Consider the following 12,776-nt stretch of genomic DNA (forward strand, 5'->3'; position numbering starts at 1 on the left):
TTGGTGGGCAAAAAGAGGATGGATAGATGAATAGACATGGTAAATGAAGCATTATAAAAATGTTAGTTTTAGGTGGTAGTAGATGAGTTTTAGGTCTGGATGTAGTAAAATTAAAAATTTTACTGTAAAATTGTTTTAGTTTTCTGTATGTTTAAAAATGATCATACTGAAATGTAGATAGAAAAGTGCAGAAGATTGGTGTAGTGAGCCTGGGTAATAGTTCTGCGTCGTATTCTTTTTTTTTTTAGTTATTATTTATGCATACAGCACCTGGTCTTCCTACGTGGTCTCCCATCCAAGTACTAACCAGGCCCAACCCTGCTTAGCTTCTGAGATCAGACATCGGGCTTGTTCAAGGTGGCATGGCTGTAGACCATGGACCGTGGCTCCACTAGGATGTGAACCCAGGACCTTCTGCGTGTAAAGGTCCTGCGTATAAAGACGTGCTAACTGCTACACTATGGAACCACAATTCTGTGTTGTATTCTTGCTCTCTGTCTCTCCTCTCCTGTGAGCACTGATTGGACCTCGCTGCCACACTCAGATTGGGAGATATACTCATCCTTACCAAGTTAAGAGCTCATTCTGGTACAGCTCTCTCTTACTAATTTCCAAACTTAGATATTGAGAGACTCTGAAAAAAAGAGTTAATTCCATTTCACACCCATACCCAGACAAGCATAGTAAAGGCAAAACAAGTCCTTTTGACCCTCAGCCCTGGCGAGATGGCATGTGTGCATGAGGGTGGTGGGGACGGCTGGTGGAGTTGTGGGGGTGGCTGTCGGATGCATATCGATAGTGAAGAATTCACTTTGGGAAAAACAACACACATCCCTACCACAGCAGAATCTCAGAACAGATGTGGCAGCTGAGCTCTGACTAAAGGAGGCTGATTTCTGTTATTCTCCAACAGAAACTGTGTTCAAGAGAAAAAAACAGAAACCCATTGTCTAAATGGTGATAGAAATCTCTGTCGCTTTATCGCATCCGGCCTCTTCGAGGCCTGCGTTCAAACCCATTCATTTGTCACATTAGGCTCCGGTGGAGCGTGTGAACAGCCCGTGACACTCCCGTGAAGGATGCCAGTCTTTTGCCCTGATGCAGCCAGCAGTGTGTTTGGGATGTGCCCTTTGAAAAAACCTGAAATGCGCCCTCAACTTCAGATCATCTCAAGTTCCTCCTCCAAACTCTGAACATTCTCCTTCTATGGTGGATGTGTGCAGGCTTTTCTATACGCACACACAGCTTCTTGTTATATATTTATGGGTGTTTCTCTATAAGTGCTGTCAGTAGGACTACATTACAATCTGATTTAAAGGAAAAAAAAAACATAGTTGTACTGTTAATTATATATTTATATATATATAATTATATATATATATATATTTGTGTGTATATATATATTTTTTCTTTTAAAACACATTTACTTTAGCTTGGGAGGATTCAAGATGTAATCTTGGCATCGTCAAGATCCTCTGGCCTAAATTAGGCCCCAAATGTGGAAACTAAAAGGTCAATAACATGGAGCTCCTTAAAGCCAAGTTCTCATTTGTCCAACACTGTAGCTATGTGCATCTCTACTTCCCCACGCAGCTGAGATAGTAGCACTACCACTAACATGGGGTTTTCCCCTTGACACTGAGCTTAGCGACTCTCCACAGTCCAGGTAAATTCAATACTTTTATATGGAAACCCAGGCCTGGTAAAAACACAGCCTCCGCATGTCCCTGGTGATGCTGTCCTTGGCAGTTGCTTGTGGATGATAAATTGCTTTGATTCCAGAGAGTGGCAATGGCTGCTACTTAAGTTGAAACTCATGAAAATACCAGAACCTGCTTTGCTCACATACAGTTAATGTCTAATTATTCTTTGTTGGCCTCGTTTTTCCTTTGTCTCTCAGTGTTTCAAGCAACATGTTGACTTTTCTACTGTTAAATTGCTAATCCAGCAATGCTGATATATTTGTCAATTTTAAGTTACCTTTCTTAAATGACTGATCACTTTGTTTATATTTCTCCTCAAATTCCTTTTGGTTTTTCTTTTCTTTCTTTGGTTGGCGTTTTATTGCTAACGAAACTCTTACTCATTTTTCTCTTGTTATTTACTTCATTTGTAAGAAGCTTAGAAACAATCTCATGGTTGGATTCAGCAGACACACCTACTTTTTCCTTCATACAGATATGTATCCCATTTAAGTCATTGACTCATTCATTCCTTTTATTGATTTGACATTCAATATATTCTTCATATATGCACTTGCTGAGCACTTTCAAATATTTACAATTCCTTTCAATCACATTAACAATAAACTTAAATAATTGTAATGCTCTATAGACTATATTATGACATAAAAAGTGGTTTAATCATTATAGTTCTATGGGAAAAAGTATCACCATTTGTATTACTTAAGCAAGTCATCGTATTCTTTGTATTCCAACTTCACCATTTTGGGCAGAGCCTTTAGCCTTGTATCCTCCAATTTTCTTTTCTTTAAAACGGAGGCACTTTAAATCTACATCCTGGTCTTAGTCTGAGGAATTACTGGCATGCTACATAAAGCACTGTGACATGCTTAGGTCACAATAACTGTTTGACATAACAAAAGCTTAGTTTTTGCTTTTAATTTGATATTATTTTGGCTTTGTGTCATCTGATTTACATAGTAAAGTTTTGTTCTTAGTTAAAGTTGTATGTTCGGTATGTTTGACAACATGCCACTTATATGAGATTCCGAATTCTCACTCACCGTCTTCCTCAAAGAAGTCTTTCCAAAAGAAATTCCTATCTTTTTCCATATTTTACCCTTATGAGTTCCCGAGACTCCTCCTAATTACATATTTTTGATTTCTTTACTCTCACGCATCCTCTTAGGACTATATGCATTCCTCTTTTATCATTTTCTATCTTTACTTCTCCATATGCTCAATCCTCTCAGGTGCCAAAATAAATATTTATCCTCTTCCTTCCTGAGACTGTCTTCCAATTTCCCCTTTACTTTGCTAGCTTCATTCTCTGCAGTGTGCATGACTTACTTTGCCTATGTTTGATCTTCTCAGAATCATTTCCATTATTCCACTGAAACTGCTCTTACAAATTCAGTAATAAATACTCAAAGGTCAAATCCTATAGCATCTTCTTGCACTTGTTCCTGTGGACCATCCTTAGCTTTTAATATTATGGACCATATTATTTCTTGAAATTATCACCTTCTTTGCCCTTTAGGATACTATATTTATCAGAATGTCTCTTTATTTCTAACTTCCCTTTTCTGTTTTCTGCCCACCTCTTTCCACCTAATTGCAGATTTTTATAATTAAATCTAAATTTAGTCAAGGTTCTTCAAAAAAACAGAACCAACAGGATCTACCTATCTATCTATATCTATTTTAAGAAATTGACTCAATTTATCATGGAGGCTGAAAAGTTCCAAGATTCACAGTAGGCAAGCTCGAGACCCTGGGTAGCCCATGGTGTAGTTATAGTTCAACAATTGGTGGACTTGAGACCCAGGAAGATTTGATATTTAGGTTTGGATCCAAGGCAGGAAAGGACTGATGTCCCAGCTTCAATAGTCAGGTAGGAAGAGTTTCTCCTTCCTCGTGGAAACCAAGAAGACTCCCTATCATGTTTCAGAAAAGAATACCTAGAAATAGTTTTGAGCCATTGGAAGGAAAGACATAAAGAAGTTCCAAATGAGGAAGCAAATTATGAATTCAAATGCTGAGATGTGGTAATATGTATGAGATGAATTAGGACAAGTGGATGAGAGCCAGTGCTGTGCCCAATGTCGGGGCACAGGGCACTACTTATAGATACAATGGAAAGTATAGCAAGGTGGAATAGATAAGACTTAGATAGGCTGACAAGATCATATCTCATCTGCCACAAATGCCAGCCGTATTCATTCATTTCTTATAAAAGAAATCCCATGCTCTTATATTAAACACATGTGTTTGTATTTTTATATACATAGCTTCAAATATCATTAAAATTATACTGTTTGCTAATTAAGACACTTGGAGATGTTACTTCAGGTCTTTCAGTTTCTTTATCTATCAAATTGGAGTAATAATATCATCCTTGCAATGTTGTTCTGGAAAATAGTTAATTGGACTAGCCTGAATGACTATGACTCCACACCCAGTAGAATGGCTATCACACAACACACAAACAGAAAATGGCAAACGTTGGTGAGGATGTGGAGAACTTGTGCATTGTTAGTGGGAATGCAAAATGGTGTCTCCACTATGGAAATCTATGGGGTTTCCTTGAAATATTAAAAGACAGAATTCCCATATGATCTAGCATTTCTACTTCGGAATATATATTCAAAAGAAGTGAAAACAGGGAGTTGAAAATATATTTGTAAATTAATGTTTATAGCAGCATGATTCACAGTAGTCAAAAAGTGGAAACAACCCGTGTCCATTGGACAAATAGATAAACTAAATGTGGTATATACATATAATGGAATATTACTCAGCCTTAAAAAAAGAATGGGATTCTGACACATGCTGCAAAATGAATGAACCTTGAAAACATTATGCTAAGGTAAATAAGCCAGCCAACAGAAAGATAAATACTTCATGTTTCCACTTACATTAGGTACCTACCTAGAGTAGTCAAATTTATACTGACAGAAAGTAGAATGATAGTTTCAAGAGCTGAGGAAATAGGAGTTTGTGAGGTTTTTGTTTAAGGGCTATATAGAGTTTCAGTTTGGAGAGATGATAACAGTTCTGGAGGGATGATGGTGATGGTTGCACAACGATGTGAATATACTTAATACCACTAAACTGTACACTTAAGAATGATTAAATTGGTAAATTTTATGTTATGTATATCTTACCACAATAAAAACATATAGGCTTATGTAATACATATAAATCTCTCTGAATCAAGATCCTCATGATTTAGTCACTGTCTTAACTCTATCTTACACTTCTGTTATTCAGCTCGACACCCATTCCCTGAATGGGCATTGTATGTTCACAGCCATGTACATTCCCTCATGCTGATTTCTCAGTCCACGATATTTGTGATCTCTCTCCTCATGCTGAAATCGTGGTTTACCTTTAAGTTCCAATGTTCTCAGTAAAGCAATTCCGTATATCTCATTTAAAATCAATTACTCCTTCACTTGTACCCTGCGCCATGCTTACTTATTCCTTAATTTACATCACATTTATTTTTTTTCCCCTTTGTTATAGATGGTCATTGGCACTTGGTGTCCTCCATCAGATTACAAGCACTTAGAATTAGGGCATCTGACTTCTCTCTCTGTGCCTAGTCATTCAATGACTATATGATATGAAATGGGGGGAGGTCTCACTAAGTAACCCTTAAGACTGGTTCTTACTTCCTCTTGCTTTGAAAGAGACAGGTAAAACTAAACAATAACTAAAGGGTGTTTCCTGTGGTCAAAAATGGTTTTGAAAATGTGGTTTTACATTTCAATTTATGCAGAAGTTTTTCTATTGTTTTCTACTTTTTTCTTTCTCTAGCCCTTAGGCATTTTTACTATTTTCATTAGTGCTACTTAAAAAGCTTAGCGTTGATTTTGTATTTTCAATTTGAAAAAATATGGAGACAATATTTTATTCATTTTTATATTTGCAAGGATTCACGAAGAGGACAATTTTTTCTCAAGTGTGTTAGCTAATGATGATAGAGTAAGTAGCAGTTACAGAACAGGCAAGCTATTAAAACATCAAATATTTAAGGTGCACACCACCACTTTCCTGATCTCTTTGTTACATAAATTGGAAATCCTATATAGCTAATGATGCATGGCAGAGACACAAGCTTTTTCTCATTATCCTCTGTAAGTTACCTTTACCCAGAAGGAGTAAGCTACACCCTCCTTAATGCTGGCTCTTGAATCTCACTGTTGGTGGCATCGTGGTTCTAGACATATAGAATGACTGGGCTACTTTCATAAGAAATGCTTTGACGATGTACTAATTTAAGGGGAAGTCATTCAGTACATTAAGATATTTCTCTAGCCCTTTATGAACTCACAGGTCTGGGGAACTCTAACTCAGCTTTGGATAGCCTCCTATTAAAGAACAAAACCAATCAAACTACTGGGGCTTGCCAGTTCCATTAATGCCCTTCTCACACCAACAGACATGAATGCAGAATCCTTTTTCTCTCTCGACTTCATTGCTGTAATAACCACTCATGCTCTACAACACACTTTGTCACAGTCTTTCTTCCTAGTTTTGTTTTCTCATCCTCTAGAAGAGGTCCACATGTTGGAACAAGGTGGCCCCACTATCTACTCATCAGTGAGTCAGAAAGTCTGTATAGCAGGTTGTGGGAGACAGTAATGATTGGTTATATCTGAGCCTCTGAGCTTCATGTCCCAGACTGACACAGACTGTAAAAGACCCTTCACAATGCAATTGAGCTACTAAGGGAAAAGAATGACTCTTTTACAGGCAATCCATAGTTCAATATTGACAGGAGCATTAGAAGAAATTTCAGATTGCCTATTTCTGCTGGCTAGAAAGTTCTGTAATTGTGGCAGGCAGGGGGCAGAATGCCTTTGGTGACTGACAGTGAAAATATTTGATCCGAGCTCTCAAAGCCTTTGTAGATTTTTCTATCCAGAGAAGAGCACCAGGGCTGCATTAGCTGAGTCCTTGAGATGGAATTGAGGAGGCAATGCTATTTTCCTTCTGGCTGAGAGAAATGGCAGAGCCTCTTTGCAACAAATGATCATAAATTGCTCGAGTGTCTCTGAGGCAATGAGAGGGCTTGCATGTTAGAGCTAATGCAAGCTGCTCTCATACTTTTGAATGGTGCTTGCTATTGGGAAGAAATAAGGGCCTGAGGATAAAGCTACCAAGACATATACTGTATGCCTCAAGTAAATATAGATGGAAGTGAAAGGCTTTCAGCTCTCCGGTTACTTAAAAAAACATATCCTCGAAATTCAGTTATCAATAAAAGTGAACTAAAGCCAGAAACTAAGATCAAGTGAAATTTGGAAATAGGAAAGTGAGAGAATAAACAAGATCCCCAACCAGAGTTAACCCTGTCTTGTGTTTGTTATTTGGGTTTTTTTTTTTTTCCTTTCAAATTCTGTGTAAGGCCATCTGAGTCATAGAACTGTTATTAAAAACAAACAAAAAACATGCATATATTTCAAGTTTAAATTCAGAGAAAAGTTCTAGCTCTGCTTAAGGCCATTTTGACCAATTTTGAAATGATTCTGATATACAATCTAAGTCATCTTTAAAACTTTTTGATTTAGTGTTCCCTGCTTCTTTGCAGATCATTTTGTTGAGTATACTTCAAATATACAGATTTAGAGTAAGTGACATTCGATGTACTTAGATTGTGCGCATACCTGTGGTTATAAAATTTCCTTAGAAGCCCTGAAATATGATACTCATTTCTAGAAAACATCTATGAAAATTGGTTCAGACAAGATTTTGCTACCTGATAATCCCATGATTTTTTAAAACTTAATTGTGTTTACTTAAACATTTCATGTATAGAAATGTAATAACTTAAAATAAAAATTTTTAGTCATAGGGAACTATTTAGAAAATAAACACATTTATGAATTATTTTCCCTAAGTTATTTTTTAACCTACTGATAATGCTTTTGTTGATGCTGATGGCAGTGCATGTCCTTTGGGAGGTATTTGCTAGGTGTAAGATACTCTGCCAGTTGTTTACCATAGATTATCTCATTTAATTTTCTCAACATTTTCATCATAATCATTAACTTATATTCTTTGAAGAAATTGAGACTCAGAGAGGATAATTAAGGTCATACAAAGAGTATATGGAGAATGAGAAACTTTAATTCATATTATTCTAATTCCAAGCGTAAATTGCCAGCAAAGAACAAATAGTATGACAGAAAAGGCACTAGTTATTTGTTGAATGATTTAGGGTAAAGTTTATACTCTCATGTTCTAGCAGTGTGCATTGAATATCATTTGCTTTTGAGATTCAGCACAGTCTAACGTATTCTGAAAGGAATACCTTAATCTTAGTGTTTCGTTATAACATCTCTTTTAATCATCAGCTATGTAGTTTGCATGCCATTTGACTCAGTTACCAGCTACAGGTGTTAGGCCCCAATTGGCTCGAGTACCATTTTCTGGCTTCAGGTATGAGTCACATATTTGCCAGAGCTTTAAGGAAAGGAATCAATCTCTTGCTTCCTTGTTCTGCAGGAACTCCCAAAACATACATTGCCATTCATTGTATGGTATAGTGTTGTTTGAAAATATGAGGTTTTGAAATAAAGCAACTATTTGGACTTTGTGGAAGAATGAGTCAAAACTCCCTGTGGCCATGCCCCCTTACAGTGTGACTTTTCTAAACCTTTCATCAGGAGATGGAGGATCTTCTCCCATCTCTTGAATCAAGGCTGGTTTTCTAACTTGTTCTGACCAATAGAAGATGAAAAAAGTGGCATCGTGCAACTCTGAGACTGAGCCTTTGCAGTTCCTATTTTTGCTCATTTGGAACCCTGCACTGAGACTACCATGTGAGGAAGCCAGTTTAGTCCACTGGAGGATAGAGATCCATGATGATCAAGATGACAGCCAACTTCCACTGTCAGATCTGTGAGTCAGGCTGTCTTGGGCCTTCCTACTCAACTGACCTTCAGCTTAATGAAGCTACACCAGTGAGTCCAGTAGAGGAGGCACAGCCAGCCAACACTATTATGAGAAATAACAAATCATTGTCTTTTAAACCACTTAGTTTTGTGGTAGTTTATTAAACAGTAACAATAAAATGATACAGACACCATGGCTGGGGAATTGGATGGGCCAGGGAGAATGATTACAAAAAAAAAAAACCAAAAAACACTTTGTCAGTGTTCCCATATTAGTTGTTAAATCAAGGCTTACATGAAGTCTGCCCTACATCTAGACTTAGCATTTGGGAGAGACTCTCCCTCCTCCTGAAGCCCCTCCCTACCACTGTTTTTTGCAGGTGGTGGTATGGGAGATGATTTAAGCCGATTATATTTCATTAAGCTACAATATACAGTAATAAATTACCCTAGTTGCCACACTTTGTTGTTGGCTAATTCTTATAAACATTTAGATTCCGAAGTGATTTTATCATCTCTAGGTCTATTCTTCATCTAAGCGATTAATAGATCATTGTGAAAAAATAAAAATTTAAAGCCAAGATTATCCAAAGTTTGAGTAGGATAAAGCTGTCATGACTTTAGTAACGTTTTTTCTTTATTCATTTTGAAATAGATAAACCCTTAACTGACTCAACCTATCTAAAATGGGCCCTGTAGCAGAAGCTCAAGGTACTTATTAAAATAACCTGGTAAACAAGGTTTCCTGGTTATGAAGTTGGAATTTTTAAATAGGCAATCACTTCTATCTCTTTCTCTGCAAATAAGGTCGTACATAGTTTTTAATCTGAAATCACAGGTGAGTACTTCATTCATGATGTAAGACAGGTCTAACAGTATGAATATCAAGTAAAAGGAAGGGGCAGAAAAGAAAACATGCATTTTTTTTTTAAACCGATCATATTAAAATGTAGTTGTATATCTTTCCGTGATATAATTAAAATGATCTTTGGAAATCTCTAACCCTCTAGGCTTCATTATTTAGATCGTCTTTGACGCTGAATTTTGGCTTTCAACCAGTCCTTGTTTCTAGACACGGGCTTCTAAAATACATCAGTTGCAAAAATATCTCCTTGCGACATCAAGTATGAGGATAACATAACCTGAGTATTAAAAATGATGACTAACTATCGATAGAAATGGTTGATTTTATACTCAAACCAAATAAAGCAATGTTAATAAAGACCTAAAGTTTAGCTTTATTTGTAAGAAATAATCAAAATCGAGTACGGTATAAATCTTGTTCAGCCCTCTGATTAAAAGATTCCAGGCATTCTGAGAGCCATTCATTTACTTATTAAATTTATCGAATACCTACAATATGTCAGGCCCTGTGCTGAAAGGAATGAGGAATGGTAAATTTTCTCAGCGAGCTCATAATCTCAGGGATGAGCCAGGCAATTTTTCAGACTGCACAGTAAAATGACTCGGGATAATGAGAAGTGGTTGACAGTGCCGAACAAAGAGACATAGTTAATTGGGTGCTTTCTTCAAAAGAAAATGCCAGCCATGTTGCCCAGACTTGCCACCTTAGTTAGTGGGACACATCACCTGTACTGTATTTCTGCACTGGTGCAAGGACCTGCTCATGCGATTGAAGTACAAACGAGAGGGAGTCATCAGTGCTAAATACCTACCTCTGGTTCTTCTCTTCTTCTAGTCATCTGGTAGGACTGTATTTGCTGACCCTCTTTTGTGTGAGAGGGACAAAGTGACTAATTCTAGGCCATAAATCAGGGATGGAATTATCTTATGCCACTCTAGTGCAGAGGTTTTAACTCACAGAAAATTCTCTGCAGGGCTGTCTCCCTTCAGCATTCCAAAAGGCGGCAACTCTGATTTGAAGCAGGAAGATGTGCAGAGCGCCCCCTGCTGACACACAGCGGACCTGTAGAAGGAGTAAGGTAGCTAGCTACCTTTCTTGACATAAGTCCCTGAGATTTTACTGTTGTTTATTACTAGAACATTGGCCAGTGCATTGTGACTGGAAAAAAAAAAAAAGTTTTTGCATACTTTTATAATTGTGTTTGTAAAAGACTAACCAAGCAAAAAAGGAGGAGAAGTTATGGAGCACTCAGTCTCAGCCCCTGCCCCTAGTTTTCTAGACTTGACCTGAACACCAGGTCTTGCATCGCAAATCCTCCTAAGCAGGCCCCAAAGCTACAGATTGCATGTACTTGCGTGCCTGACACATACAGATGTACACACACACACACACACAGACTAAGTTGGCTTTCTTCTTGTTGTTTAATATATAATTATTTACATGATGGACTCTGAAGGTATTTATGAGGTGTTTGCTGGTTAGATAACACTTCACTTCATGAATGAAAATAGCCATTAAACAAAGTTTATTTTAGGACTTTAGAAAATTTATTTTCCTTAACTTAAGGCTTACATGCTAATAGAAGTGAATACTTACAGATCTTCTGAAGAACAGGAGAAAGTGTCGATCTAAAAAAATTGAGGATGGATATGTTAACTTCCTGCCAGACATGTTGCATGGTTTTGTGGAAAATGTTAGTGGCTATGTATACCCCCTAAAGTTTTTCTAGAGAGTTTTTCTATGGAAGGAGTTTATATTTCTAATGTAAACTTTAATACAAGAGCTTCTCTTTCTATTTCTGAAAATTCTTGGGACTCTGTTTACGTAATGATGTTTTAGTGATGTTATAAAATGCTATAGATTCACATTGTACTTATCTATGATTAATCCCTCTTGGGCTGGAGATGGGATGAGATTCTTTCCCTGAGGGTGCAGCTTGAAGTTTCTGCAGTATTCATGTAAAATGTGATTTGACAAGGAAATGTAGCATAGAGAATAAAAATGATGACTGTTCTAAAGGTCTCTTTAGGAAAGAAACTAAAATAAGAATTTCATGAGTAGAAAAATTAAGTAAGTCTCAAGAAGCTAAACTCCTACAACATAAGCTTCTTCTTAAGAATATATAAGGTACTTTAGAAGCTATATTAATTCTTTCAAGATAAATTATCTCTTAGCATTAAATAGTGCCCTCAGAGGCCACATTTCCCCCTAGTTATTTCAAACAAAATATATGGTTAGTTGGAATAGTTGGGAGCATAGGTCTAAAGGAAATACAGAGTGCGGTTTTTCCATCATTTGCTTTCTTGAATCTAGGCACTGAAGTATTATTTATGATAATAATTTTACTAAATATCTGTGTAATTCACTTATAACACTTAATCAGTTTACTGATTTGTAGCAAACTTATTTTACTTTTCAGTTGTTTGGCTTGCATTTATTAAGCACCTGCTATAATGCAGTACATAACACTGGAGTGTCAATGATGAAGACAATTACTTGAGGAATGCCATCACATTGGGACACAATGACATGAACAAAGGTTTTGAGTGTAATTCAGAAAGTCAGTAGATGTACCATATTAATTCTCCATACAATTTTATGAGAAGGCATACTTTCCTCTTTTCATTAAAGGTCGAGGTATGTGAATATTTTTTAGTACTCTTGCATAGAATGGATTGGAATTTTACATGCTGCAGCTACCAACGTAGGGAGTGGGAGCGAGCACAGAAAATTCAGCTATAGCACAGAGTAATTATATTCAATTTATACCTACAAATGTCTCTTTGTAGATGCATTTGAGCTGACTGGCATCTGGCCATTTTTGAAAATGTTAGTAACTGAAAATATATATGATGAAATAATAATTTATAACTTATTCTTATATACAAAATATTTATTAGTATGACTGACATAACATAAATATTGTTAAATGAATGATGCTGAAATGGTGAAATATAGTTTTGAAGTTCTTGTGCTTTTCTAAATTTTTTAAATCTTTGATTTGAACAAATTGGCATTTATATCTTCCAAAGAACACATTACCTCTGCTGCGTGAAAACCCATATGATCTACACTGTCAGATTTTATTATTATTGTGACAGATACTTTAGCATATAAATCTTAAACTAATGAAAAAATGTCATCTTCTCTTTGGAGCTAAGTGCTCAAAGTGCGTCAACTATTCGATTTGATAGACATTTCTTCAGAAGGCTTGGGAGGAATTACATATTAAAAATACGTTGTGTATGAAAGTTTTATCATTTATATCCACCTCCTCAGTAGATAAACTAATTGTAAACCACTTTTGAGAACTGGACTTAAAAA

General features: G+C 36.5%; 1 pseudogene; it reads right to left on the reverse strand.

The window, feature by feature from the left end:
• Nucleotides 1-258: 258 nt before the first annotated feature.
• On the reverse strand, nt 259-374 carry LOC111744012 (annotated as a pseudogene).
• Nucleotides 375-12,776: the final 12,402 nt, after the last annotated feature.

This window comes from Pteropus vampyrus, unplaced genomic scaffold (assembly GCF_000151845.1).
Source record: "Pteropus vampyrus isolate Shadow unplaced genomic scaffold, Pvam_2.0 Scaffold5, whole genome shotgun sequence".
NCBI classification, from domain to species: domain Eukaryota; kingdom Metazoa; phylum Chordata; class Mammalia; order Chiroptera; family Pteropodidae; genus Pteropus; species Pteropus vampyrus.